The 26,941-nt window shown below is 32.4% G+C and overlaps 1 long non-coding RNA gene across 1 annotated transcript in view; it reads left to right on the top strand.

Annotated features, from left to right (window-relative positions):
• Positions 1-26,941, top strand: part of LOC125505388 — a 101,208-nt gene that overhangs the window by 38,717 nt on the left and 35,550 nt on the right. Inside the window, exons 2-3 of the long non-coding RNA XR_007282144.1 lie at positions 13,315-13,398; positions 17,111-17,130. This is a non-coding gene — a long non-coding RNA (uncharacterized LOC125505388). The remainder of the gene's footprint in view (positions 1-13,314; positions 13,399-17,110; positions 17,131-26,941) is intronic.

Here is a 26,941-nt window from a genome sequence, read left to right as displayed (position 1 = left end):
AATGTACATGAAGGAGACAAAAATAGAACTGAAATTAATAAAATATTGCAATGGTTATTGGTCTGAATTCTGATGATTGGTTAACGATTATGGGGCAACTTTAAATATTTCTTGTCAAAAAGTACCAACGCCGAAACGTTCATAATTCATCTGCTACTTCAGTGATACTCTAGGAAGATAAATTAGTTGAAACCCTACATTTTAGATGTTTATCTGTAATTTAATATATGGACGCACAACGATGAAACACCTTCCATGTATGCAGATGGGATCTGTTTATTACAAATTAGTAATACATGTAATGCATACAAAGCTATCTGTTACACAAACAGATTTCGTGTAAGTAAACTGCAATTATCCGAACAGGCATGTAATTAAGTAATAATATATTTACCTTTTTACAGCTCGGCTCGTTTATTATATCTGTAATTATATCAGGAGAAAAAAGGGGGATAAGAACGATGCTTCGAAATTACACAGGTTCTTGTTGACTTTATATTCAGTGTAAGAAAGTGGTTCATTTATAATCGAACGCATATCTTGATTGAGACAAACGACCACCTGGAGCTAAATTTATTTTAAAGTAATGAGGAAGTTCATAAATTTTACATATATTTTCATTAACATCCTTTAACATTGTATTAGAGATTATTCTGATTTTTTTGTCTGCAGCATGAAATTATTATTTATCACACTACCTAGTTTTATTACGCTTCTAATTTAAATAAAATGGGTTTTTATTAAATATATTTCAGTAGTATGCATTACAATAAGCTGATGTTTCTGCACGAGTTGTGTATTCTGAGAACAAAGTACCGCATGCATAACTACAGTTGTTCCAATCTAGTTTTTAATTTTATGAAAGCCAACTGAATCAGCGTCTTAAAATAATATTCTAAGAGGAAAAGTGATTCAAACTAGCTAATAAACTACTTCATGCTACATTTACAGTTCTCGGGGTGAATGTAAATTATGCGCAACGATCTGGATCAATTTGTGTTAATTGCCCTCATTAACATGAGGCTTTAAATTCATTAAATCAACTAATTAAGCCGAATACGCAAAGCGAATTGTCTGAATGTGATACAATAACATCGAAACCCCTTGCACTCTATTCATTTTAAACTATTTTTAATACAAATTGCTGTATTTTTAGAAGAGCAGGACGTTGGCTTTAGGTGACTTCAATTAATTAGTCGGCGATTTTCAGTTCTTCTCACACCAGACTATTTAAACAAAAATTTGGTTTATTTCACATACACATGGGAGAAGAATTTTAATTGGAGAATAGAATGTAACGTGTGTGCCAACGACACTATTGCAGCTCGACTCGACTCAATATCTTCCTACTGTATTTGTTAAATATAATACATTAGACAAAACCCGAAAATTTCGACGGATAGGAATTTCACCAAATAGTCGCGATTTAACGATTCAGAGAACATGAGAAGTTTTTATCAATAGAGGTTGCAAAAACATTGTAAACAAATTTAGAATTTACTTGGAAATACCGGTTTCTCGGTCGCAAATCGTTTTCTGGCCCATGGTTTTTCGAACATTTTGTCTGATTTTGGTCGTAAAATATACAGTTAAAATTACGCAACCTAATTATAAAGATAAATAACAAAAGGTCCTAAAAACAAACAATTATACTTTCAGTCAGTTAAGTCAAAATTCTTAACCCGATGAACTAAAAACTTCTCGAAACTTGTGAGTACACTGTACTCAAGCTCTCAAGCAAACCGCCTCTGAAGATGCAAACCGTTTTGCTTGTGAAACTTCAGCAAGAAATTCTGTCGTACGACGGCCTAAAAACCCCAAAAACTCACAAGTTTCGAGAAGTTTTTAGTTCATCGGGTTAAGAATTTTGACCTAACTTAAATTCTAAATTTGTTTGCAATATTTTTTAACTAGTTGCAATCTAGCCACTCGAATCCATGTTAAGTTTAATTTTTCTCGTTGTAATTTCTTGTTTTATTATTGTTTGTACCACTGTAAATTTTATTTGTCAAATGTGTTGTCATTATTATAGAAGGGATTTTGTGTGAAAACAAGACCATGAACTATATAAAAGTACACTCTATAGATAATCGCTATAATGTTGGCAAAATTAATAGACTGAGCTATTAGTTCAGATTTGAGTTGAATAAGTCATCAGCTCTACAAGTTGTGTAGAACAAGCCGAGAAAACAATTTTTTGACAGCCTGTATTTTCCTCTAAATTTATATAGAAACTTTTTACCGTTCCTAGTTTCTCTGGTAGAATTATGCAACCTGATTTCCGATTTCCAAGTATATCCGTACATAGATTATTGTGCATTTACTTGAAAACACCAAAATGCAGTAATCTACAAGTTATTTCTCCGAGAAAGAAAATACTTCTACATATATTTTCTAAATAATGGCTGTTTCCTTAGAAAGTCTAATAATGTCGACTATAACTCAGTAGAAAAAGTGTGTAAATTACTTCTAATTATTACTATATCTCTATTACATTTTTGAATATTAGCAAAATATTCTAAATTCAACTTTTTCTTGGTCCTTAATTCATGAATGTTCTCCCGAATTAAGTTCGAAATTTGTTAAAAATTAAAACACTTGCCTGCCCCTCGGCAATCCGGTTTTGCAGATAACGTTAAAAAGATGCACCGCAAGTCGCTAAAAATAATATTTCATCGAGCATAAATCATAAAGATAAGCGCTTCAAAGAGACCGTCTGGAGGCGGTAATTTAAACCAAACATCAAGCTAAATCTGGGGGGTGTAGAAATCCAGATTAAAAAGAATTATGTGACCATCTTCCAGTAAATCCGGAAATTGAGCAAGATGTTGACGGTGTTTAATGTATTTTAAAAAACATCTCTGTGGGATTAATATCGGAGAAGTTTCATGAAAGATGTTGATGAATTATCCAAAATTAAGATTAATGTTGAAAGTGAAACAGTGCTAAATAATTAGTCTTCTGCGCATAATCACGGAAATATTTTTTCCGGAATATGTAACAATTAGAACAAATTTTTATTCAAAAAAAATGTCGCATATAATGCACGTTTTTTCACATGAGGATCGAACATTTCGGCACTTTCCACAACGGAATTTCATCGGCAAGTTACAAATTACCTCATAATCAGCATATAAATTATGGTGGGCGGCCCTAAATGCTGATCATTAACCAAAATCACAGTTTGGGTGGTTTGGTAAACGAGCTGCTTGCTCATCAGACGATTAAGACGGACAGCAAAGAAATTGGTGAACTTGGTAGCATTTCAAAGACTATTCGTTTTAAATATGGAGTATTTTTGGCATCTGGAATAAATGAAAACTAATTAGTTGTGCTACGGGGCACATCTAAATCCCATTGTAGAATAATCATTGCTCGAATTCTTGAAATGTGATCCTTCTATATTTAAATGTGTTTTTTAATACATGTATTAATATTACAATAAGCTTTTAAAGACAATTTAATTCAAAGATGGCTACATCATATTTGAAAATGCACCTCTAGATAATGAGGTAGCTAAAAAGATTACGAAAATAAAACACAATTTCATCCTTGGCAGATTCTCCTTGGGTATAATAACTGAGCTGCTTAAAAGCTATTAGACAAAGTCGTTCAACTATTTTTATTCCTCGACATTCATCTTCACAACAAATGCGGAATGTTAAGTGAACTGAAATTTGTAGTTCTTGGCATAGAAAAAGCCACAGACAGGTAGTACTTAGGTATTTTTATTCGAGTAGATTGTGCTGTGGACTTAAATTGCCGCTGACTTTAATCCCTGAATGAACAGGTTTCCGTTCGAATGAAATCAGTAGCACTACAAGGTGCCCGATTATTAAAATACCATCGAACAAGACGATTAAGGTGCTTAAGTCAGTTCTAAGAAGGGTATTGTTTGATAATAATCTAATGCGGGATAATTATTGGACATTTCCTAACACGTCAAAACCTCAATATGAATAATTAGTACTGAAATTTCGTTTCTCTAATATACAAGGTGGTTCCTCGGGGATGTTTTTTAGTAGTGTTTGGGAACCACAGAAAAAATACTAAACATTAGGTACATATTAATTTCCAATAAAAACTGAGACATTTGGGAAAAACTGCCTCATAAATTCGGCAGCAATATATGTTATTCTGCACATGCAAATTAAGTTTTTTACAACAACACTCAGTAGATACTTGTTGCTTTATGTATAAATCAATGAAGGTTGCATATATGATGTATTTTTTCTTACATAGAAAATAATTCAAACTTCAAAATATGGAGATGCAAGATTGTATGCATTGTGTTTGCATTTTTTGCGTTGCATACACATCTATTTTCGGAGAAATCAGCTAAAACTGAAAGTGTGTTATTTGAGAACGTTGCCTTTAAGCGGTGAGCTATTAAAACTTTCAATGTTTGCCAATAAATTATTCAAATTATGAAAACTTAAATGGGTTTTAATTTTACATTACAGTCGTACTTACTTTAACTAAAATAATTTAGTTACAAAATTTCAGATTTCGTCCAATGAAGTGAGTTTGCATAAGCCTTTTAGAGAATCTCTCAATTCAATATTTTTGTACCGGTGAAAGTATTTCTAATATTGTTTTGGCATAATTAATATTTTTTGTTTCTAATTAATTGTTTGTTTTTTATTTATTTGGGATATAAATAAATTCAGTTCTTCTAACGGTTGCACAAAATGAGGCCGTTGTAGAGTATACTTTAAGATTTATTAAAGTAGGTTTTGTGACTATTAACCGATATTTACCAATTTTTTAGCTCAAAACCAATTTTAACACTGGGAATCTTAATGACTATACTTTTTCCATTAGAATGTGAGTACAATGGATGTTTTTTTAATAAGCTCTATCAACTTACTACAGGACTTTGGTCAATCCAATTAAAACTGAACAATAATCGATAGAAAAGATCGAAGTCGAATGAAACAGAAATAATAATTTTACTTTGATAATAGTTTCATAAAGTCTGTTATACATTGTTTGCTTCATTGTAGTATTTTACGGGTTTCATAATCCCTTATGTTGCCATTTCAAGGGCGAAAACACTGAACTACTGCACGGAACTCGTACTAAACTAAACACTGATGTACGAAAAAACTACTGACTAAAAACACATTACAAACTTGAAAAAATGCAGACGGATTACGATTTTTTTCTGCCACTAAGTAACAGTCCTGCCCATTCCAGTAAACTATTAAAAGCCAATGAATATTTCAATTGGAAAATGTTCCAGTCCTGCTAATTCTTGCATGATATAAACGTTTCTGGGCTTTTATGATCCGCATTTGATTTTTACGTCCGCGTTTTATGATAGAGTTGTGAAAGAATGGCTATTTCTTTGCAGTTGGTGTGATTTATTTATGACAATGTTATGAAATTCATAGCCTAATTCTGCAGTAAATTATTAAATAAAATAGAACACTGTTTCATTTAAAGTAAATAAATAGTTATTCTTGTTTTAGGTCTTGTTTATTTTTATTTGCACCAAGAGCAAGTGACTTGAAAATCACTGTTAACAAATAATTTTACGACGTTCAGAAAAAAACTATTAATTGCGTCTGTATTATTGATTGATAAATATTGTGTATATTTATCTGACAGCAATTTTTGACTATGGAAATAGTTTTCGGCAACTGCATGGGTGAGCAAATTGGTTCTTCTTCAAACAATTGGCGTTACAAATACTTAAAATGCAGTATACTGACACAAATAACGAGCACAATCAATAAATCAAAAGCATCTTCTGAACAACAGATAACTGTAAAGCACCATTAATCTTAATCTCCGCATCTCAGCTGAAGATTTTCAGGCCTTATTAATACGAATAATCTATGACACCCACTTGATGGAATGATGGTAAACCACAGCTTGCTTGTGCAAGTACCCACGTTGTTTTGAGCATTATGCAAGTTTCTTTTCACACACACCGCGTGTTGTAAAATTGATTCCAACATTAGTTACACCTGGTTTGTTTAATCAAAATGTACTAAACGGAAAATATCGATCAATTAAATGTGCAAGGATGGTGTTGGACATATTGCATAAACGTAACCGATTCAGAAGCTGAAATTAAATAATACCACTTAGGAATTGTCCAACCATAAGTTATTGTCGCTGGGTTTGCACTAAATGGGAAAAGAAAATTAAAATGTCTCAATTTTATCAAACAAAATTAAAATATTTTAAATCAGTTGTAAATGCAATTAAATAGGTTTCATCAAAACTACATCAATGAAAGAAAATGCAGGGCCAGTAACTCTAACGCAAAATCAAAAAAAGACGCATGGAAAAAAATACAAACTACAAAACTAGAAATAGAGTCGTTCCTTACCTGTTAAATGCATGCTTGTTCGCAAACTTACAATAAATAAGTGGGCCTTGATTTGTGGCGATCCATATGCGAACATCCAATAAAATCCAAATAAAGAAACACATGAAATGTATCTCTTTAACATGTTTTATTTTAAAGAATGACACACGGTTAATTCGAGGTGGAAAACTTTTTTAATGCAACTATTTATAATCACATCTGAATTTCTAAGAAGTGCGTTTTATTTATTAGCGACATAACAAGTATACCTGTGCAATTTCAAGAAATGGAAAATTAAAAAGTTTTAACACGTATAAAATGAGAAAAACAAACGAACGATATACTGCTGCGATATGACGAATAATTCAGCTTCGCCTTGAAAACAGGACCGGCATTTAATTAATGGATTCAATTAGTGGCCGAGATCCCATACACTTAGATAAGTGGTAAAATATCGTTGTATTTCATTACCTTATCTCTACTTATTGGGCTTCGAATAGTTGAAATTGCTTAAAAAAGCTGTTTTGGTAATGGTTTTGTCCTATTTTACACTAGATGGTTTTCAGCTGATCAGATGAAGAGTATTAATTTTACATCTTCTTCGCATAGACTCGACAGTATTTATTTGGCTTGTTTATAAAATTGTGACCTATTCATCATTTTTAAAATCTTGATAATTTATCGATAGATAAAAATGCTGAATATTTACCATAATTAATGAAAAAATCATCCAATAGCAACTGTCTTTTTCCCTTTCGCCCAACTATGCTTTTATCATTTCCTAGCCAAGTACTTCTCAAAGCTTTGCCTGACAATAATATGCTTGTAATTGGACGGCTTTGCAATTGCCATAAAATGGGCTCGCTGAAACGAGCGATACACAATCTGACTGTAAATAATGCTTTCGCAAACGAAATGTTAATTTTAAAAGCAAAATTGTCATACATAAAGCAGAACCCGTTCTAACTTCAAGTATGCACGCAAGCCCGCGTGAATCTATCTCAACTTCCAGCAAAATACAAGTCTATTATTCTTGTAGCGAGCCATACAAATTTTCATACAGCCGGTTTGTTGAAATCATTCGAATGAAAGCTGGCCTGTGCAAATATTTCCTCAAATTAGCGGCCTTTTGCCTAATATATTCACTTCTAATTACTAATAACGGAAAATCAAATACCTGAGTTTGAATAAGTTTTCCCAAGCGTTATCTATGATCCGCAGTCTAATGGGACGAACCTCAGATGACAGTAAGCTGATAAAGTAACGGAACAAACTAAGGCTCTTCGCCAATAATATGTGCCTTGCTAATTGTTAAGCTGAGAGCAAAGTTCAAGTTGCGTCTAACCTCTTGAGTATATATAATATTAATGTTACAAAGAGTATGGAACTGTAACTTGGAAAGGGCATACGGAAGCAGCATGTAACAATCATAGAACTGAATTGTAAATTTAAAGTAGTTCATTATGAATGGGTTTTGATTTATCTAAATCTGAAGCCAGATGAAAATAGGAGACTCATTAGAGTCCATAAATCTACTTCAGAAGAAGTGGATTTATGGAGCAAGCTTCAGTTGAACATGAAATAAATTAATCATTTTTTTTAACAATTATTGTAATTTGTATGCGGTTTTTTCCAGTAAAAACACCTTTTCTAATCAAATAAAAGAGACTAGCAAAAATGTGAAATGCAACATTTTAAACGCAATTAGAAAGTAGCTGAAAACCCTAAGTCAATTTTCTGATTAAATTAAAATCTTCAGTTAAACATATGTCGTCATAGGCTCAGTTTTAGTATACTAACAAACTGTTATTAAAATCCGATTGAATTGTCCATGCATAGAAAATTCCTACCTAAAACTTTTTTCATATTAAATGCTGGCCATAAATTAAAATTTGTTTAAACTAAGAACATAAGAATTTACTGACTGGCCGAGTAAAGCCAGACCTTAGGACGTCTAACAAAAATCACTATACTTATCGTCGAAAAAGTAGTGCCGTTGAGGTACAACTCGATTTGTACTCTGGGACAGCTCTAATTGTACTTTAGGACAAGACTAATTTTACTTGGAGATTAGAAATAAATATACAACATGTAAAGATAAAAACCTGCATTTATTGCTATTACTACATAACGAAGGAAATCAAATTTACAAGAAGGGAAAATTGTTCCTTATGCATTTCCGAACTGCCAAGAACTCAAGTAACAATTTTCTTAAAATGACCGACTACATTTTACAAATAATACTACGTTTTACAAATTTATTATCAATTCATTATTGTTGTTAAGATGCAGTGCCTCGAAGTATTTAAAAAAAAACATATACATTCTTTAGTATCTACTTGATTTCTGGTTTGAAAGTGACAGAACATGTGTAGTCTGTTTCTTTAACGCTGTTCTTCCCACTCATTTATTTTAGGGATGTTCCTTAATATTCTGGTTTTTAACGGCTTAGGTGGATTATGCAATGGTTCATGTTGATCAAATAAAAAAATTAGTATCCAGCATAGAAAAACCAAAAACGCTTTTGCCTGATGATTAGGAGAAAATAATTTGCAAACAAATATTCTGTAAACATTAGTCGAGCATCTGATAGATCCTTTAATGGTATTGTTAATAATTCAATCACTGATCAACTGACTGTGTAATTCGCTCATCAACTTTTCGAATTAGGATTAAAACTCAAAGTTTTATTAGTTTCGACATGTCAATTATGATAATTTAAAGAAAGTAATATAAGAGTGTTTAAAATTCTAGTCAAGGGTTAAAATTCTAGTAAAGTCAAAAGAAGAAAATCAAATTTTAACTCGATTTTTTGTCGATCAGCGATAATTCGCATCAAACAACAATCAACCGTTGAAATTGAAATTGTGGCTGTCAAAGTTGGGTATCAAAACTATACATTCTAAAACAAAATGTTGCCTGTTCAATTATCTATTTAACGACTATTTTATTTAAGGTTGTTTGTTCAATTTAGCTCAACACCCGCTTATGGAACTGTACCCGGCAAATCTAATTTATTAAAACGATAAATAACATCTTCTGATAACAGTAAATATGTGTGTTCAAATATTTAACATATACAAATAGGCTGTACTTGGCTTCCTTATTATGGGGCATTTAGAGAAATATTTACTATTTAGTTACAACTAATGCTTTAGTTATAATAAAAAATTTAAGCAATTACACACGCTTTGTTCTTTTATGCACTCGAATTAGTTGTGAACAAAGGAACTACAGTGCGGAAAATGCATAGGGCGTGTAACAACATACTGCTCATATAATGTATGTAAATGGAAGCAACAGTCATTGTAATAAATTTGAAGAGAATGCGCACAGATTGAAGTAAACAAGCAAATAAATTATATTATTAGAAATTGTACTTAATCACGGGATTAAATGTAGGCCCGAGTGGGAAAAACACTTAACTTACTCAAAGGATTATAATAATATCGAGAACCGATAAAAGCACATTAATAGAAAACTGGACCCAATCATATATGTATGAAAAATAAAGCAAATAAAATACCAGTTCTCTGCTGAAATCTGCTTTTTTGTCGCCTATAATGAATAAGCTGATAATTAACTTTTATGAGGTGAAAGAGTCAATATTTAACATAAATATCAGAGTATCATGAAAAATCGGTGTAATGGCCCATTTTTTATGCTAACGTGGATGCAATTTAGAATTGCACGAAAAATAAGGAAGTAAATATGATAGAACATTATAACGTAAACAGTTATTTCAACTTCTTTAGCCTGTGCGGGATAACCGTAGGCAAAAACAAATATTGGATTTAGTTAAACAGGGGCCTAAAGTAGATTTTGCCTCGTATGCCTAAGTGTATTTCAAAATATTGCCTTAGGTCTGCGGTTCGGATATTTCATTTTTAGTTTGCAATCTGCTCGACAGTATACTAGGAACTTTCATCCTGCGATTTATTTATGGGAACGAAGAAGTCATTTTGAAAAGAAAAATAGGCATGCAAACTGGAAGGTACTTTAGATTCTTATTAAATAAAAAATCACTTTATTTATAGCACGCACAATAAAAAGCACATTCAACAAGTATAACAACAGTATAAATGTTTTTTTGAGCGCAAACATGACCACAAATACTGTACTTTCCTTACCAAAAATCGAACTTCGTCTGTTGGCTTCACCAATCATTGGCTACTTAAATACCAATATGTATTAACGCTTATCGTATGATAAATTAAATCATTCTCAATCTCTCCGCGAGGCAGAAGATACTGTTTCTATTAACTAAACGGCAATCGAACACTTAAAGGGCGAAGTTTCACAATACGACTATTACAGCGATAATATGGAGTTTATGAGCTCTTAAAACTTTTGATGTGCCATTGAATCATGTATCCACTCAAGTACAAAGCCTGCTTCGTTTAATCCTAAAACTTTATTGAGCAGCCAAAAAATATATTGGCAATGTTGATATATTTAAAAGTTCGTAAAATTTACATAAATGCTTTGCTCAACAATACATTAATTCATCAGTTCACAAGTTATTCGATTGGACTGTTATTTAAAAAAAATCAATTCTAACATTAAATAGTGTCAATGTTGATGTCAATTTTAAGACAAAATTGCATGAAAAACGTGTCGTCATATTGTAAATCCTAAATAGTCTAGGTATATTATCTCATTTTGTCTCGTACTTGTTTAAGGGAAACTATATCTAATCTGTTTAATCGTTTATAACTTTTTATTTCATTGTGGAAATAGCTTCAGAGTAGATCACATTTTTTAATTTTTTAATTAAAAATATTTTTTAAAGTTGAAGAAAGTTGATGAAGTAATATATTTTCCAAAACTTGCTTAAGATTGCAACTAGAAATTTTGTGACTGACGATCACAGTGGATCATCGATTCCCAATAGCTTTCCACTCTCCAAAATTTCTCGAAATTTTGGTCAAGACCACTTCTCACATTTTAAGCAGGAAGCGTATACAAGGAAAGGTGCAAGTATTGAAAGCTCCAATCAAAAATATTATAGTATTTTAGTAACTATGCTGATAAAACCACAAGATTTTTTTCTGTGTAATGACACTCATTTTATTTATATTAAGTTAATTATAACTTTCATATCAGTAGCCTATCAAACTAAGAACAGTAAATAAAGTTGTAAGCAAGACCCATTCTGGGATAGATTACGATATCGCACCATTTGCAGATCTCATTAACGTGAATGTCAATTTCCAAATTTGGTCTTTGGCTGCACCTGTAGATGGACAAATAAGTAAGCAATTATTAATAAATACCTTTTCCTTGCTTATGATGATCAATCCCGGTGCAACTTAGATCTTTCATAGGTAATCAACGGCTGCTAGCCACATACATTTAGCAACACTAATACACAAAGCCGGGACCTTGTCGAAAGATTTGTCGCTTTTTAATCGCTCTTAATGTTTTATACGAAACTAGTGAACAGTATTTGACGAAAAAATGTAGCACTTTTATTGTGGACCATATGACTATGAGATAAGTGCTATTTATAAACAGTTGTGCCTAAACTATTTCTTGATGTTTCAGAAGAAACGAGGTCAGAAGGCACCGATACACATTTTTATTTCATATGATTGCAAAATGTATTTTCAGTTGATGTTTTAATTGTTTAGCATTAATCATCGCAAATATGCAGTTGTTGGAATTAGCGGCGAAGTTGAAACGTGAAACACAGGTGAGGTTTTCGGTTTTATGAAGTCGTAAACTGAAAATCTACAATTTCTATGAGCATCCAATCAGAAAAATGTGGACAGGAATTGATTATCTTTTAATTGGCAGAACTAGTTTCACTATCACGAAGAAGTGAATGTAGGTTGAAAAAATAAACATTCCTAATTGGATGTTGTTGAAAGAGTTGGAATGTATTAAAGATAATTGTGGTTGATAGTAGTACAATCCATTGATTGTGCGTGGAAGCGTTTATAAAATAGACGGTTAATTATAAAATAGGTTATCTTTTGTAATGGATCGAATTTAAAATGTGGTACCTCATTACAAAGTATTGATAGAGGTTGTTAACATATTCCTTTAATTGATGTATTTATAAATCTGAAATAAATATTACTGGTACAATTTATATAACACTCATCAGTGATTTTACAGCTTGGGAGTGAATGCAGCAATGGATTCTTGCCTTCATGAAAAGGAATTGATAATAGGACGGATACGTCAGCTTTTTAAGAAAAGTGAGAATCTCTAACAAGCATGTCAATTAAAACTCCCTATTAAACGGTTTTCCAACTTGTAAACACCGGCAATCCTGAACTTCTTATTACTTCTGCTACAACTGGCCGCTCCCCCATCAGTCACAATAAAGCTATATCCGTCCAATTAAAGTGAGCTTTACAATTCCGTAATGATCTGATCGTTTCATCCGCTATTGGTGTTCCGTCTGCTTTTTATCGGTTTTCAAAAGTCGACAAAAACACTGAATGGAAACGAAAAAAGTATGTATGTTAATTGGCATAGATTAGCTACGAAATGCGCTAAAATAGAATTGCGGCGGTACAAGTTTTTCAACAGCAGCTATCGATGCTGAAAGCTGTAGTAGGAATAAATCAAATATAAGCAGCGTTTGAAAAACTTTGTTTTGAGGGGAAGAAAGGTTTATTCGTTTGATTTCAAACATAAAATTATTTAAAATGTATACTTCAAAACCTAAAGGCTAAGAGAACATTAGTTGCTATCGGTGATTTGAAACTAGAGTTTCAAAGAAATGCTAACATTAATGAATCAAAAACAGATGATGTTCATTATGGTGTACGTGTAACAATCGTACATTTTTCAACAAAGCCGTTATTTTCCAAAAAACGTTTTGAACTTTCCGATTGAGTACCAATAAGATCTTTAAACTTATCGAAATAATTGCATACCCTTTGATGAACAAATATGACGAGTCGAAAAACAACATAACACTATCAGCGCTTGTAGAAGTGAAAAGCATATTTAATGTTCGTTTGGTTCTCTTACAGGTAAAAGAGGTCAATGAGGAAGAACCCACTAAGACCTCATTCAACTGGCAATTTCAGACGCTCAACGAACTTCATATATTGTGAGTAAGTAACTTTTAATCATTGACTACTTATATAATTAATAAAGCAGAAGGAAAAATCAGCTGGACGTTTAGATTAAAACAGAAGACCCTTTATGTATGTTTATTAGGTTGACATATAGTACCCTAAAATCCATTACAAATTAATCTATTAATCGGCAAATATCCTTTGAAGAAATGCAAAAATAGTTAACAAGAAAACCAAATCAGACCATAAAGCAATAGATAATTCCATCACACTTGATGCATTATCAACTTCAATAAATCGGAAAAGCACGTCCCAAAAAATGTCCCTAGTATTTGCATTTACGTACAACAATTTCAGCATTATTTATTGTATGTGTTATAAATTTGATGCATACGTTGAATAACAATGTAATCTGTATGGATTCCTACAAACCGATTTGATTCTTCACATAGGCGGTCTAAGTGTATATTAAGAATACATCAATCTTAACCAGATAAGCGATAGAAATCTGTAAATTCGATACGGCTGCTGCACGCCCACTTAAACACGAGCGTTAAAAGAGCTTTAAAGAAAAAGCTTAAAGCCGGCAAAAAGAGCCGATCATTACGGCATAATAACATAAAAGTTTCTTTTGATTGGCCGTATTCCCGACTTTCCACTATACGGAAAATTCTTCAGTTTCGAATTAGTCACGGATAATGATTTCACGCAATAATGACTTGATATGTCTTAAGGACTCGGATGAGTTTAGGTATACTAGCTGATCATACTTAGAATATTTAAAAAAACTGACAATAACTGGCCAGTTTTGAATTATTTACTGAGTTATTGTCAATTTTAACTTCATAACGTAATTGGGTATTTTAAAATATACACATTGATTTTTCACTGTTTTAAAAAGTAAAAAAGTGAGCACATTTCCTTTTGCCACGTTTCGTGATTCACACGCATCAATAAAGTAAAATTACCCTACAATTTGTAGATTAACCTGGTAAACAATAGCTGTTTTACACGGGTATGAAAATAGATGAAAATTTTGCAGTTTAGCTATTTTATATTTTTGCTGCAAATGTCTCAGATTTCAACAGTTGAGATTTTTTTCTCGCTGCTGAATAGCCATCTACAATCCGTTCAGATGAAGAATACAAATTTAAAAACAGAAAATTATGTTTGCATATATTATCAAAAGCCTGACTCTAATAACAAATAAATGCTTCTTTTTCATTTGTCCTTTTAGAGAAAGTGACAAAGGTTCTCAATACAAAGATGTATAGCCTAATAAGCATTCGTACCGTAGGGAGTATTTTAATAAGTAATTTTATTTACGACCATAATAAAGTAAAAGCGGTTAAAATTTGTCTTGTAAATTGTTTAGCTTTTTTATGCTCCTGTTTTTTGGCCCTAAAAGATAAATGATCCAGATAAAGAATCTGATTGCATTCATTTCGTGGGGGCAGCACGAATAAAAGCATTACTGTCTATTATCCGACGTGCACACAACATGGAAGCGTATGTTCGGGTGTATTTATGGCAAAAATTGTGGAGAGGTAAAAAGCTGAAGTGCATTGTTTGGAAATTTTCTCGACAATGAACCTTATTGTAAAGTTTCAACATAATAGAGCTGGTACAATCTAATTATAATCCATGGCACGGGTGAAACCTTATTTTTTGCTCGTGACATTGGACAAAGGCCCCCATTTACTAAAAAATCGATTTTCCATCAGCTAAATTAATACATCTAATGGTAATATAGCCGATTACCACTAATATTCAAAAAAATAGTCACTGATTTGGAGAAGAAAGTTTTTTTTAATTAAACTGGGGCCCTAGACCAATAAATATTTCAATCAGTCCAATCTATAAAGTTTCATCTCACCATTGATAATGGGTTGCATATTTCCTAATTTAATTGATGCTATGATGATATAGCAATATAATATAAATTAATGTTAAGCATAATTCCATTTATCAAAACAGAGACGGTTTAAAGATGATCATTAGCAAACAAATAGTGAAGTCATGGTATTGACTTTGATCAATTATCAATCGTTCTTATGCAAAATAAAAACGTCCAAAATGTATGGATTGCTTAGTTATGCAGGTGTGGAAATGCAATTTTTGTAATCACTGAATATACAGGGTGATTTACGTAAATGCAATTACATATTTTTACGGAACACGCCATTTCAAATTAACGGTTTTAAATGCAAAACTCAAATTTGGTATGTAATTAGCGAATAGCCCAAGCTAACTCCCCAGATGACATTAAAGTAGCTCCTCATTTTGTAGCTTATGGGTATTGCAGTCATGCAGCATACAAACATTGACATACAAAAATGTAAAAAAATAGTTTTTTTAAATAGCACCTACTCACGTTTAGGTTCTTATTGTTTAATCATAGAAAAAGTTTCAAAGAGGACCAAGAGAGTTTGTAGGTGCCATTTAGGAAAAACCGTTTTGTCGACTGTTTTGCACCCATCTGCTAAAAAATTGAGACCTTAAACTCATATGGGGAGTTAGCTTGGGGCTTTCAGCTAGCGACCTACCGAACTTAGGTTTTGAATTTAAAACCGTTAATCTGATATGGCTTGTTACGTAAACACCTGTGTTGGCAGTTTTTTCTTAAACAATTGACATATATCAAAAACAATAAGAAAAAAGCTGATAAAACCAGGGTGGCTCAAATTCGCAATTGGAAGGCCCATCCAACCATGCTAAAACATTAGAGGTCTACATTTAAAATAAGAAGTTATATTCTACTAATTATTAAGAAGTTATTTCATACACCCTGTACAGATGGAGGGGGAACCCTAAATTTTACATGGCTTCGGCACGACTCATCCTGACCGGAAACAAAATTTGAAGTTTCTAAAATATCTTGGGGGAAAACTTCTAATGTACGCTTCTGGTTCAAAAGAAGACGATCGAGCAAAACTTCCATTAAGGAAATGTATTTGACTCTCCTGGTGTTGACAGTGAAAGTTATGAAAAAGTAATGTATTTTGAAATATCGGAGCACCCTGTATATTGTTTGAGAATATCGTTCTAAAAAAGAAGATAACATAATGGCTTTAGTTAAAATAATGTATTTAAAAAGTGGTGTGGAAGACAAACTAAAAAACGTCTGAAAGTACAACGCTCTCCCCTAAAACCGACGATATACGCATCAGTGGAAAAAGGTCCTGAAAGGTTCAGGATTGCCCAAAAATTTACCACCTTCCAGAAAAAGCCGGTTTTCATTGAGCATAAAATGCCTATTGGGCGCCTGATCTGAGTTGTTTGACTTTCCCTGTTGTTTATATTTTTCGGGTTTATATTTGCAGCTATCTAGACTCTCTCAATAAAAAAAAGTTAATCATTCAGACGAGTAAAACGGTAAAGAGACGACCAAGCAAACGTCATTATGTTTTTACTGTACAAATAGCCAGATTTTTTTTGAAAAACTCGCAAATATTTGATGTAATACATACGTGAACCGCACTAATTTGCCAGTTTCTTTACGTGTCTTGCCAGTCTTGCCAGTCGTGGTCACATTTAATCGGGAATATATCGGATATCGAAATATTGGAATTTTTTGCTGAAAAGTACGAGAGCCCATACGGAAATGGTTCAGGATGGGACCCCAGCATGCAGAAACCTGGTAAGATAGGTCTCTAATATACAGGGTGTCCGGAAAAGTATGGGCATTTTTCACACACGCAACACTTAATTATTTCCTGTACACTAAACAGCATTTTTTTCTTTCCAGGTGACACGATGCAGATTTCGGTAAGTTTGGCTTTACATTTTCTCTGCCACATTGCTTTTAGATATTGTTGACATGTATTTTATTATATTAGTGTATTATATCTATATAGCGTTATTTCAATGTCTTGTCTTAAAACGAACGGAACAGCCAACATGTGAAGCAAAAGTTGTGTTTGTACGAATTGCATTCTAAATTAAAGAAGTCTTGTATTCGCAATAGGGATTTGTTCCATTTTCGAAAACAAGTTTTACACGGTTTTTCTATGATTAAAAAACTGAAAATGCACTCATATGTTACAAAATGGATACGTTAGTCTCATCTGGGGAGTTAGCTTAGGCTTTTAGTTAACTACCTGCTAAATATGGGTTCTGAATTTAGAACCGTTTCTTAGATATAGCTTGTTCCGTAAACATCTGTAATTGATTTTTTTTCTTAAACAATGACATATACCGAAAACAGTAAGAGATAAGTTGACAAAACCAGTGTGGCTCAAACTGACAATTGGACAGCCAATCCACCTATGCTAAAGAAATTAGGGGTGTACATTTAAAATAAGAAAGTTAGGTGATAGTTATGGTACACCCTGTATAGCTAAAGAGCTAAATGCATTTTATCTACAACTATTATTTAATTACTATGATTTGGAACTCTTTCAAATGTCATAATAATGTTTATTACTGCACTGGTGCTTTTTTAAATTATTAGTAATATTGTTAAAGTTCTGTCTCAGAACTGCACATTTTAAAATCAGTTCGAGCAATGATCTGCCATCTGATATTGAGAACAGAGCTCCGATTCACACGAGATCCGAACTAATGTTGTTTCGGTTCTTGTGCTAGAAAAATCACGGAAGAAATAAAGACCCGATGAGCTTTGATCGGTACCAGAAAAGGTACAGTTATCGAAAGATACACACACAAACCAAAGGGATGAGGGTTTATGTATTTTGCTTACTTTGTTAAAATATACTAATATTCCTTCATCGCTTGTTAAGTTGAGTATCTTTCGTTCACTGCACCATTTCTGGTACCGATCAAAAACTTTTTTGTATTTGGCACTGGTGGTTCCCCTGGCACAAGATCCGAAACAACATTAAAAATTTGTAAGTAATTTTAAAACACAACTTTGACAATCATTCTGACGACAATGCCAAATTTTCATTTCCGGTTATCAACTTTATAACTAATTATTGTAGTTGTAGATAAAATATTGTACGTAACACGTAGGATATGAGTATTTTTATCGCACGGATGTGAAGATTTGCAAGACAAGGCTGTAGGCTAAGTCGTATAATCACATTAGTGTGTTAATAATATTCATATCCTACTGGTTACGTAAATAGCTATTACATGATTTCGGCCCGACCCGTTATGACCCGATGTAAAGTTTCTAAATACGATCTACGTAAATCACCGTGTATACAAAAAACTAATTTATAAATGAAAGATTAAAGTCTCCTTTAGAGCTTTAACAGCAACTAGAGCCTGGTGTTTTTTAAGCTTGTTCACAACTGTTCAATTCAAAAGTTTACCTGATAAGCTCCGAAAATAAAGGCGAAGCTCCTGATTAGAAGCAGCCTGTAGTCGGAGAAGGTATTGCGAAGAAAAAGTTGGTAAAGAGTTGATTTTCAGACCAGTCTCAATTGTTATTCCTCCAATCCAAGTGAAAGTTTTTGCAAAATTATGAGTGAAAAATCAAATTAGAAGTTGGTTTTTTACATATCTTTCTTTCCGGATGAAGCTCATTTTCATCATCTTATTGGACGGATATTTAACATATCTGCAATGCAAACACCACTCGGCATCTCTAAAAGGTTAATATGTGGGCTGACATTTTAGATCAATCTTATTACATAATTGTTCTTTGTTGACGGGTATTTAAATGCCAACAGATATGTAAAAGCGTTAAGGAATCACATTGTTTTCTAGATCGAACGCTTGGTATTGAATTGAATTGCGTTTGGTACAGGGAAGATGGATCTCATCTTCTTTAAGAATTCCTTATTTCAATTCCAACATTTTTGTTAATTTAAATTATAAGAAATTTACAGGCATGTGTTTAAACCGGCAGATAATAAGTAACAGTTTTATGTCACCTTGGATAAAGAAGTTTTACTTTTTAAAAAGTGGGCGATCTTCTGGAAAAGCTTTATAATTTTTGATCAGGTTTTTAAATACAAATTATTTTTAATTGACATTTGTTTGTAAAATGAATTCTTCTCATGCAATACAGGCCGAAGTTTACAGTATCTTCACACAAAAGTTTAAAAAAAAATAATTAGTGCTTTATTTAATGCTACTGACTTTTGCTTTGCATGAATAGCTCAAAATCATTCAATACATCAACTACAGCTAAGGCAATATTGTCAAATTTTGCAAAAGAAAAACAACATAGAAAAGCATTTCTCATTGATGGCCAATCGTGAATTGTATTTCTATATTCTTACAAAACTTGTGGAAGCGAGTAGAACTCCCGCAGATTGAATAATGGCTTAAACAGACGTGGTCACGTCTTGCATAGTCACAGAAATGCAGTATCTATTAGCAGCGTTTTTGCCCACTAAAATTCAACATTTACGAAATTCCGCGGCCGTTAAAATTATTAAGTTATTATTACATATATACCAAATGGTTAGAACTGTTACTAACTAATTTCCTTTTACGCCTAGTTCTAACCTAGTGACCCTTTAACGCTAGGAATGATAAACTAATATTGTCATGTACATGAATAAATTGATTTGATTAATGTTTATTGACAAAGCGCTTTTTACAAATGAGTAGGACGGAAACCTGAACTAAACCCATTGGAGATCCGATCAAATTGTTGCTCTTTTTATGCATGTAAATAAAAGTGTTTCAATTAGGCATGCATGATTTAGCTGTGTGTATTTTTCTCAGCAACTCCATAACATTAATGGATAGTAACACATTAATCGTGTATTTTAAAAAATGCTACGCAAATTCCTTTACGGCTGATTTGAAATTCAAACTAAATAATTGCAAAATTATATATCTGAAATCAATTTAATACCTGTCCGTGGCTATAAATTTTATTATATACACTATACACCTACGGATCCGGACGACATTATGCAGTGGAACAAGCTATTTTACAAAGCAGCTTATAATTATCTTTAATCGGYAAATGTGATTAATGTTCTTCATTTGATGGTAGGTACGATGTCTTAATATGAAGTCGCATTTGGACGAATTTGGTTGGAAAAGTCAAGGGTGCTCAGTTAAATAACACGTATTTATCATTGGTTTAAAGAATAAGAATAAGAAGAACTTTCACAGGAGGTCGGCTAATTGACATGATAAGAACTAMGTTTTTACCAGCACGATTTTTCAAGTCAGTTAAACTCAAGACTCAGAATTGGGATAAACGATATGGAACATAGGAGTAAATTGAAAACCGTTAAGTTCAATTTGAGACATAGGAGATGTAAAAATAAACAAAATTGTGACCGACTGACAAAGTGAGAAATACATGCTATGATACCGCTTGCCAGAAAAATTTTAGGAAATGAATCAGCAAATTGTTGAGCTACGAGACTAAACGAATAAAAACATCTTCAAAATTGGTCACATTTTYGTATTGGTGAACAATAGTTCTARATGAACCTGTGATTTTCATAACGRCATGTCTATCAAAACGGGTAGAAACSSTCTAACGATACTTTTAAATTTTTTAGAATCGAAATTACCACCTGAATATTTTTTTATCGAAGGTGCTTTTGAGTGAAAATTAAAATCCCCATCATCGATTTACTCATTACAAGTTTGCTTTAAAAAATACTGGTTGGTCGCCAGTATCTGGTTGATAATTGTCAGTCAGTAATACTGTAAGTATTACTTAGAAGAATTCTAGTAACTTTTATTATCAAGTTTTAACACTTGGTAGTATTTGTAATATACATTTTTGTATTGATTTTAAAATCCCTTGTAATTTTTTCACCTTCACACCTCACCATCTACACTCGCAACTGCATACTCGCAAAATCAAAGTTGAAAATGCTCTTTAAGCAAACAGTAGAGAGCATACAGCTAGCTGCAAATAAAATTTATTTTAATACCATGGAATAAATGCAAAATTTATTAAAATAGCAACGACTTACTTAAAGTCACTTTTATGGATAACCGAATCAATTATGCACATAATGATATGAATACAGAAGTAATTGAATTTTTTGGGAAGAAGTAAGTTTGTCTAACATTAAATATATTTGTTCAACAAAATAGAACCCTGCGGACAAGACATAAATTATAAACATTCCTATACAAATATATATCGCCAATCTAATTATGCTGAAGGCATTTAATTGGTAGTTAAAACAAGTATTTTTGAAACATTTGCTTCCTTTATAATATTGTTAAATGCTTGTTTCAATGCGTTTAAAATAATGTTATTAGTGTAACATTTTTACTTAAAAATGATACTATAGGTCAAGGTTGTAGCATATGATGACCAGACTGGGATCAGAAGGTCTCGTTATATTCGGCTCGCTTGAAAAGTTTTAACATGAATCACACCAAGACAATGAATTGATATAATTAGTCAATAGCAGCTGTTACTGCTACGATACTACTATCTTTCACTGTTGTGAGCAATATGGTTATAGAGGATGAAAAGCCTTGAATCTGCATCATTAGGACAAGTTACAAAATCAACTGGAAAATTAATATCCTCATTACTACCTTGGCAGGAATTATTACGATATCAATTGCGTCCACTATCCGCAACCCATACAAATTTCAATTTCGCAAGATCAATTAACATTTGTATGATTAAGCACCTGGTTGCTCAGAACCGAAAAAAAAATGATGAATGCATGTACAAACCCCATATTCCGTCGAATGCGCTTCGCCCACGTTCTAATCAATTTTTGTCTTCAAATATCAAAGATGCAATATAATCATCCACGCCCCTGCTTTGTAGGTATCAAAGGCATTAATGTTGGAGATAAATTACTTTTCAATATAGCCTGGGCTGTGTTACCATACTCATACAATAAAACGCGGCTTTATTCGTATTGTAATAATTGCGTTCATTCAATGAGTTGCAAGAGGCTTGATGAATGCTTATTAGCTCGTAGTATCATTTGGCGTTATATGTGCAGAACGGATGTTTCATGGCCAGATCTACAGGTAGAAAATGCTTTTTATGTGAGTTGGTAATGCTTTTTCAAAAAATTAAAATTTTTACAAAATTAATTAAAAATATCCATGTTGCCGCTTTGCTAATTCAAAAGTAGTCTGATCCAAAGAGGATTTATTTTGGTCTGAAAACTTTGCCACTCGAAACCCAAATGCCTACTTAGTTGCTTCACAAACAGCTGTGGAACGCTACTGAACCAAAAGATTATTTATGCAAATTGAAAATTCAATTTATTTGGCATTTGGTGCGTTTACTTTATTAACGTTTGTTATTAAACTACGCAATTCTTGTCATCGTAATTTATAATATTTAGTGTCTTGTAAGACCGGTCATAATGCGACAAAAGATGAAAATTAAGTTTATTTGGGAATATTCAAATTTAATTTTATGTCGTTGTTAATCAAATGCGCACCAAAATTGATATTATATCAGTACTGATATTGAATTTTTATTAAATTTTACATTCTTTTTTCAATATGTCAACAGTAAAGTTATATTTGCAAATATATGGTGTGGCAAAAACATTCACCTACATCGTTCACTTTAGCAAGCCCAGTTACTGTTTACGAATCTTTAGAAAATGCGATGGAGAGGAATATAAATTATTTAAAAATCAACAGCTTGAAATTGAATTGAAAATTGAAATTGAAATTGAAAGTAATGAAAATAATTGAACAAAGTGTATTGGAAAAAATCCGTTAAAGAGCAATTAGTAAGTCAGTTTTGTAAGGTTTCAAAAACACATCATAAAAGAATAAAAAATTATGGAACCGCATTTACCACACTATACAGGGCGTCCGGTAAGTACACGATCAAAAGGGTACTGCGATATTCTTTGGATCAAAAGAAGACGATCTGGCCTGACTTTTATTAACAAAAATTGTCTGGCTCCTCTGCTATTGATGGTAAGTCGTCAAAGTTCTTCAAAAAATTTTTGAGAATGGTACGATGTATTTTGGTGAAACGTTCTGTGATTTTGTTATTATGCAAGACTCATATTTTGATGAAGCAATCGATTTCAGCCGTTTTGGACATGTGGTAAATTATTGAGTGGATTGGTGCAAAAACTACCAGAACTTTTCATTTGGTGGATGGAATCAACTCATTTTTTTTGGTTGATGCACTAATCATTTATTTATTTATTTCACCACTTGTCCAAAACGGCTGAACTCGATTGTTTCATTGCTAATAAAAGTTAGGTGAGATCGTCTTCTTTTGATGCAAAGAATATCGCAGTATCCTTTGGATCATGTGCTTACGAGATATACGCGGTGTCATATCTCATTCTGATTTTGTATCAAACTTGTATGTTTAAAGGTAGGAAATACTAAAAGTAACGAACAATAAGAAGCCAACTAGTATTAAAAAACTACAACAATAACTCAACCGCAGGCATTGAAAGATGTAATAACGAAGCAATTTATCCTGCTTAAAGCTTTTTCAAACAAGATATTATTATTTTAGACCCACGATACAACTTATCAAATTGTAATTTTGACTTGCATACTAAAACTGAAAAAACGCACACATCAAGTACGATTTTCAGAATAAATAACTGTGAAAATATTTATTTTAGCCAAACCAAGCAACATTAAAAAATACAAATGCACGAATATAAATATTTTATCAAAGGTAAACACGCACGCCAAATGTTACCTGGTTTCTATTCCGATAATGCTGATATATTAGTTGAGTAGAGCAATTTCCAGAGAAGAAGAATTTACAAGCTGATTTAAATTGAAAACACAGAACAAAGCGAGAATTCAAAGGAAACCAGAAGCAGTGATTTAACATGTTCTTTCGCAAAAGAACAAAATTAGTCAGGTAAAAGCCAATTAATGTTTAGTTAAACAGATAAACTAGGGCATCGTATCATGTATTCGGCACTATACATTTGTTTCAATTTGTTTAATAACTGATGCGAATATTTTTCCTTGCATTAATTGTTAGCAAACTTGGAACGAAACGTCGCCGTTACCTGGCCACATTTTTGGTAATAAATAGTTGTTTCGTATTGTGAAATGCGTCTCAAAACGGACCAGTTTACTTAGTTTTTCCAACAATACTGTGACTTTTTGGCCTAAAGTACAAATTGTCTCACTAGACAATGAAAAAAACTGTTAAAAATAGTTTTATGACACCGTTTGTGGTGTAAATGAGCCTCACGGATGTGAAGTTGAAAGTTGAAAAAATTGTGTAAATTTTAGTAACGTGTTTTTTTATTTCTTTTGGATATAAATTTCCATTGATATTAGCAAAAATATTCTAATAATTTGCATTTTACAATGAATAATTATACAAAGGGCTAACAGACTTTGTTATAACTTAAATCACTTAAAGTTTTAAGTTTTATGGAAAAAAATTGCCGAAAATGTTTAACTTAATATTTTTAAATAAATTTAACCGCAGATAATCGACTAATCAACAAGCAATTCATTTTCAACATGTATTTTAAACAATTTTAAACCATGAAACTGTCAGAAACAAAACATTTTTAACATAGAAAATGTTAACAAAGCTACTTTAAATCTTTTTTTAAAAATCGCATTAGTTCCGTAACATATTTTCTACCCAAAATTTAAAAAAACGACAGCTAACGGTCCTTTTATGGTGCTAATATGCAGCAGAAGAGAAGAGAACGTTTTAACACGGACAAGCGGTAACAATGTCTAATTCAAAGGCTCGTTTTAAAAAGGCATAGCAAACTATACTTACAGATATGCTACATTGAATTCACTCGCCTTTTCATACTAACTGATTCCTCTTTGGTATGTCATTCACATATCATTGACCCATCACACGAAGCCTCACATTTGTCCTGGACAACTGCGTGTATCACCTTTTGTAATAAAATTGGATATATCCTGCCTAATCTGATTAGCGGCAATTTACATTCGCTATCCGATTTCATCAGAGGACTATAGGCATATATTTTGACGCGACAATATCGTCGGTAATATCTAAAATAAAGTTCCTTTGATAGGATATTTATCGTCCAAACGTGACTGTTATAAAGAATGGGGCTGCACAGAATCAGGGCGTCGCTCATTTGTATAAAGGGATCAAGGGGCCGATTTAAATACTATGAAATCTGAGAGACTGTAAATGTGTGCAGGAAAATTGTTTAATTAGAACAGAGAGGTAATTTAAGGAATCAAATACTCTTGCAGAACATAGGCTCTGAGAACACCAAATACAAATACATATCAACTTAGTTTAGTGCGTAACATTTAGCTCATCTTAAACTTCAGGAAGGATTTCTTAGCGCAACTGGAAGACAGATCGCTTATGTTCACCAATTTATTCAACATTATTTACAGGTATTCTAATGGCACTATGAATTTCACAACCAGCCAGCGAAAGTCTTAACAAATTAACGACTTGCTCATTAACACAGAATCGCCAATGATAATCCAATAAAGCGTTTCCGCATCAAAACATGTTACTATCCATTTTAATATATTTTTTGATGTGATGTTCAAATCCAGTTCTTCGGACTAAGGTTGAACATGAAGCCAAAAAGATGAGATAATCGAGCAAACGATACAAGTACCAAACATAACTTTGTGTTTACCTAATTCCCATTGCGCACACAAACACCCGATAGTGTTCAATAAACAAAATTAATTTATGAAGAAGAGGGACGGGAGAAGGCACTTAAGACGACGTAAAACGGGTAGGAAGTTCTCCCAATATGTAATTTAAGGCCACAGTTTTATTTATTATTGTTTTTTTGTTGTTATATTTGTATTCCCGCTGTAAAAAGCAGTTCTTCTGTTAACTACTACCGGATAAAATTTTCTTAAAATATACACAGTGACAGAAAAGGAAATTTTTTAACAAGGAACATTGTGTATGTTGAGAGGCCGAAAAGTCCAATTCATTTTTTCCAGTTTACATCAAGTTTTTATGTGTTGGGCATCTTTTTATTTTTGTTAGAGAAAATTTTCTTTTGCTGGTAGCAAGTTCTTCAAGGAACGCCTTTGTTTCTATAATAAAAGAATGAATAAAAAAATAAATCAGCAGAAACTCATTTGGGCAACTAAAATAATCTGCATTTACTTGGCAGCGTTGCTTTCTTTTTCGTTTACATTATATATGAGGTTTTTAATGTATTGTGGTAGTTTCGTACTTATAAGTCCAGTCCAATGAGTAAACATGTCTAAATAAATGAAGAGCTAAAAGGCTAGTGTCGAAAATATCTCAATGCCTTTTGCTAACCTGATTTTTTTAGCACATGTTTTCGACTATCTATTTCAGTTCAAACTTGCACTTGAACAATATGAGTCCCCGAATCATATTGTAACTAAAATTATCACTTTATATGGTCAACAAAACCATGTGCTAATTAGCTTTGACGGATATAATATGAAGAAAGTCTACTAATCGTGGTCAGTAATTTTTTTAATAAAATTTCGTACGTACTCGTACCAACAAAACTTCAAATACTGTGTCTAACCAAAAGTCATATAATCCTTGATTTCAAAAAATATAGATATCATTATAACTGAAGTAAAGAGACAGGGTGAAAGAAAGTTGACTTTGCACTAACATATAGGACAAATATGCCAATAAAACTCATTTTATTGCACATTCTTCTCGCACTGTTCAACCAATTGCATGTAGGTAAGCTCTTGCAATTGCTAGCTCTTGCTTGCTAAGCATGTAAGTAAG

The sequence above is a fragment of the Dendroctonus ponderosae genome, unplaced genomic scaffold (assembly GCF_020466585.1).
Source record: "Dendroctonus ponderosae isolate FM_Combo_2020 unplaced genomic scaffold, Dpon_F_20191213v2 Dpon_F_20191213_8, whole genome shotgun sequence".
In the NCBI taxonomy this organism is placed as follows: Eukaryota; Metazoa; Arthropoda; class Insecta; order Coleoptera; family Curculionidae; genus Dendroctonus; species Dendroctonus ponderosae.
Note: the sequence above shows the minus strand (reverse complement) of the source record. Positions and strands in the feature narration are given on the sequence as shown.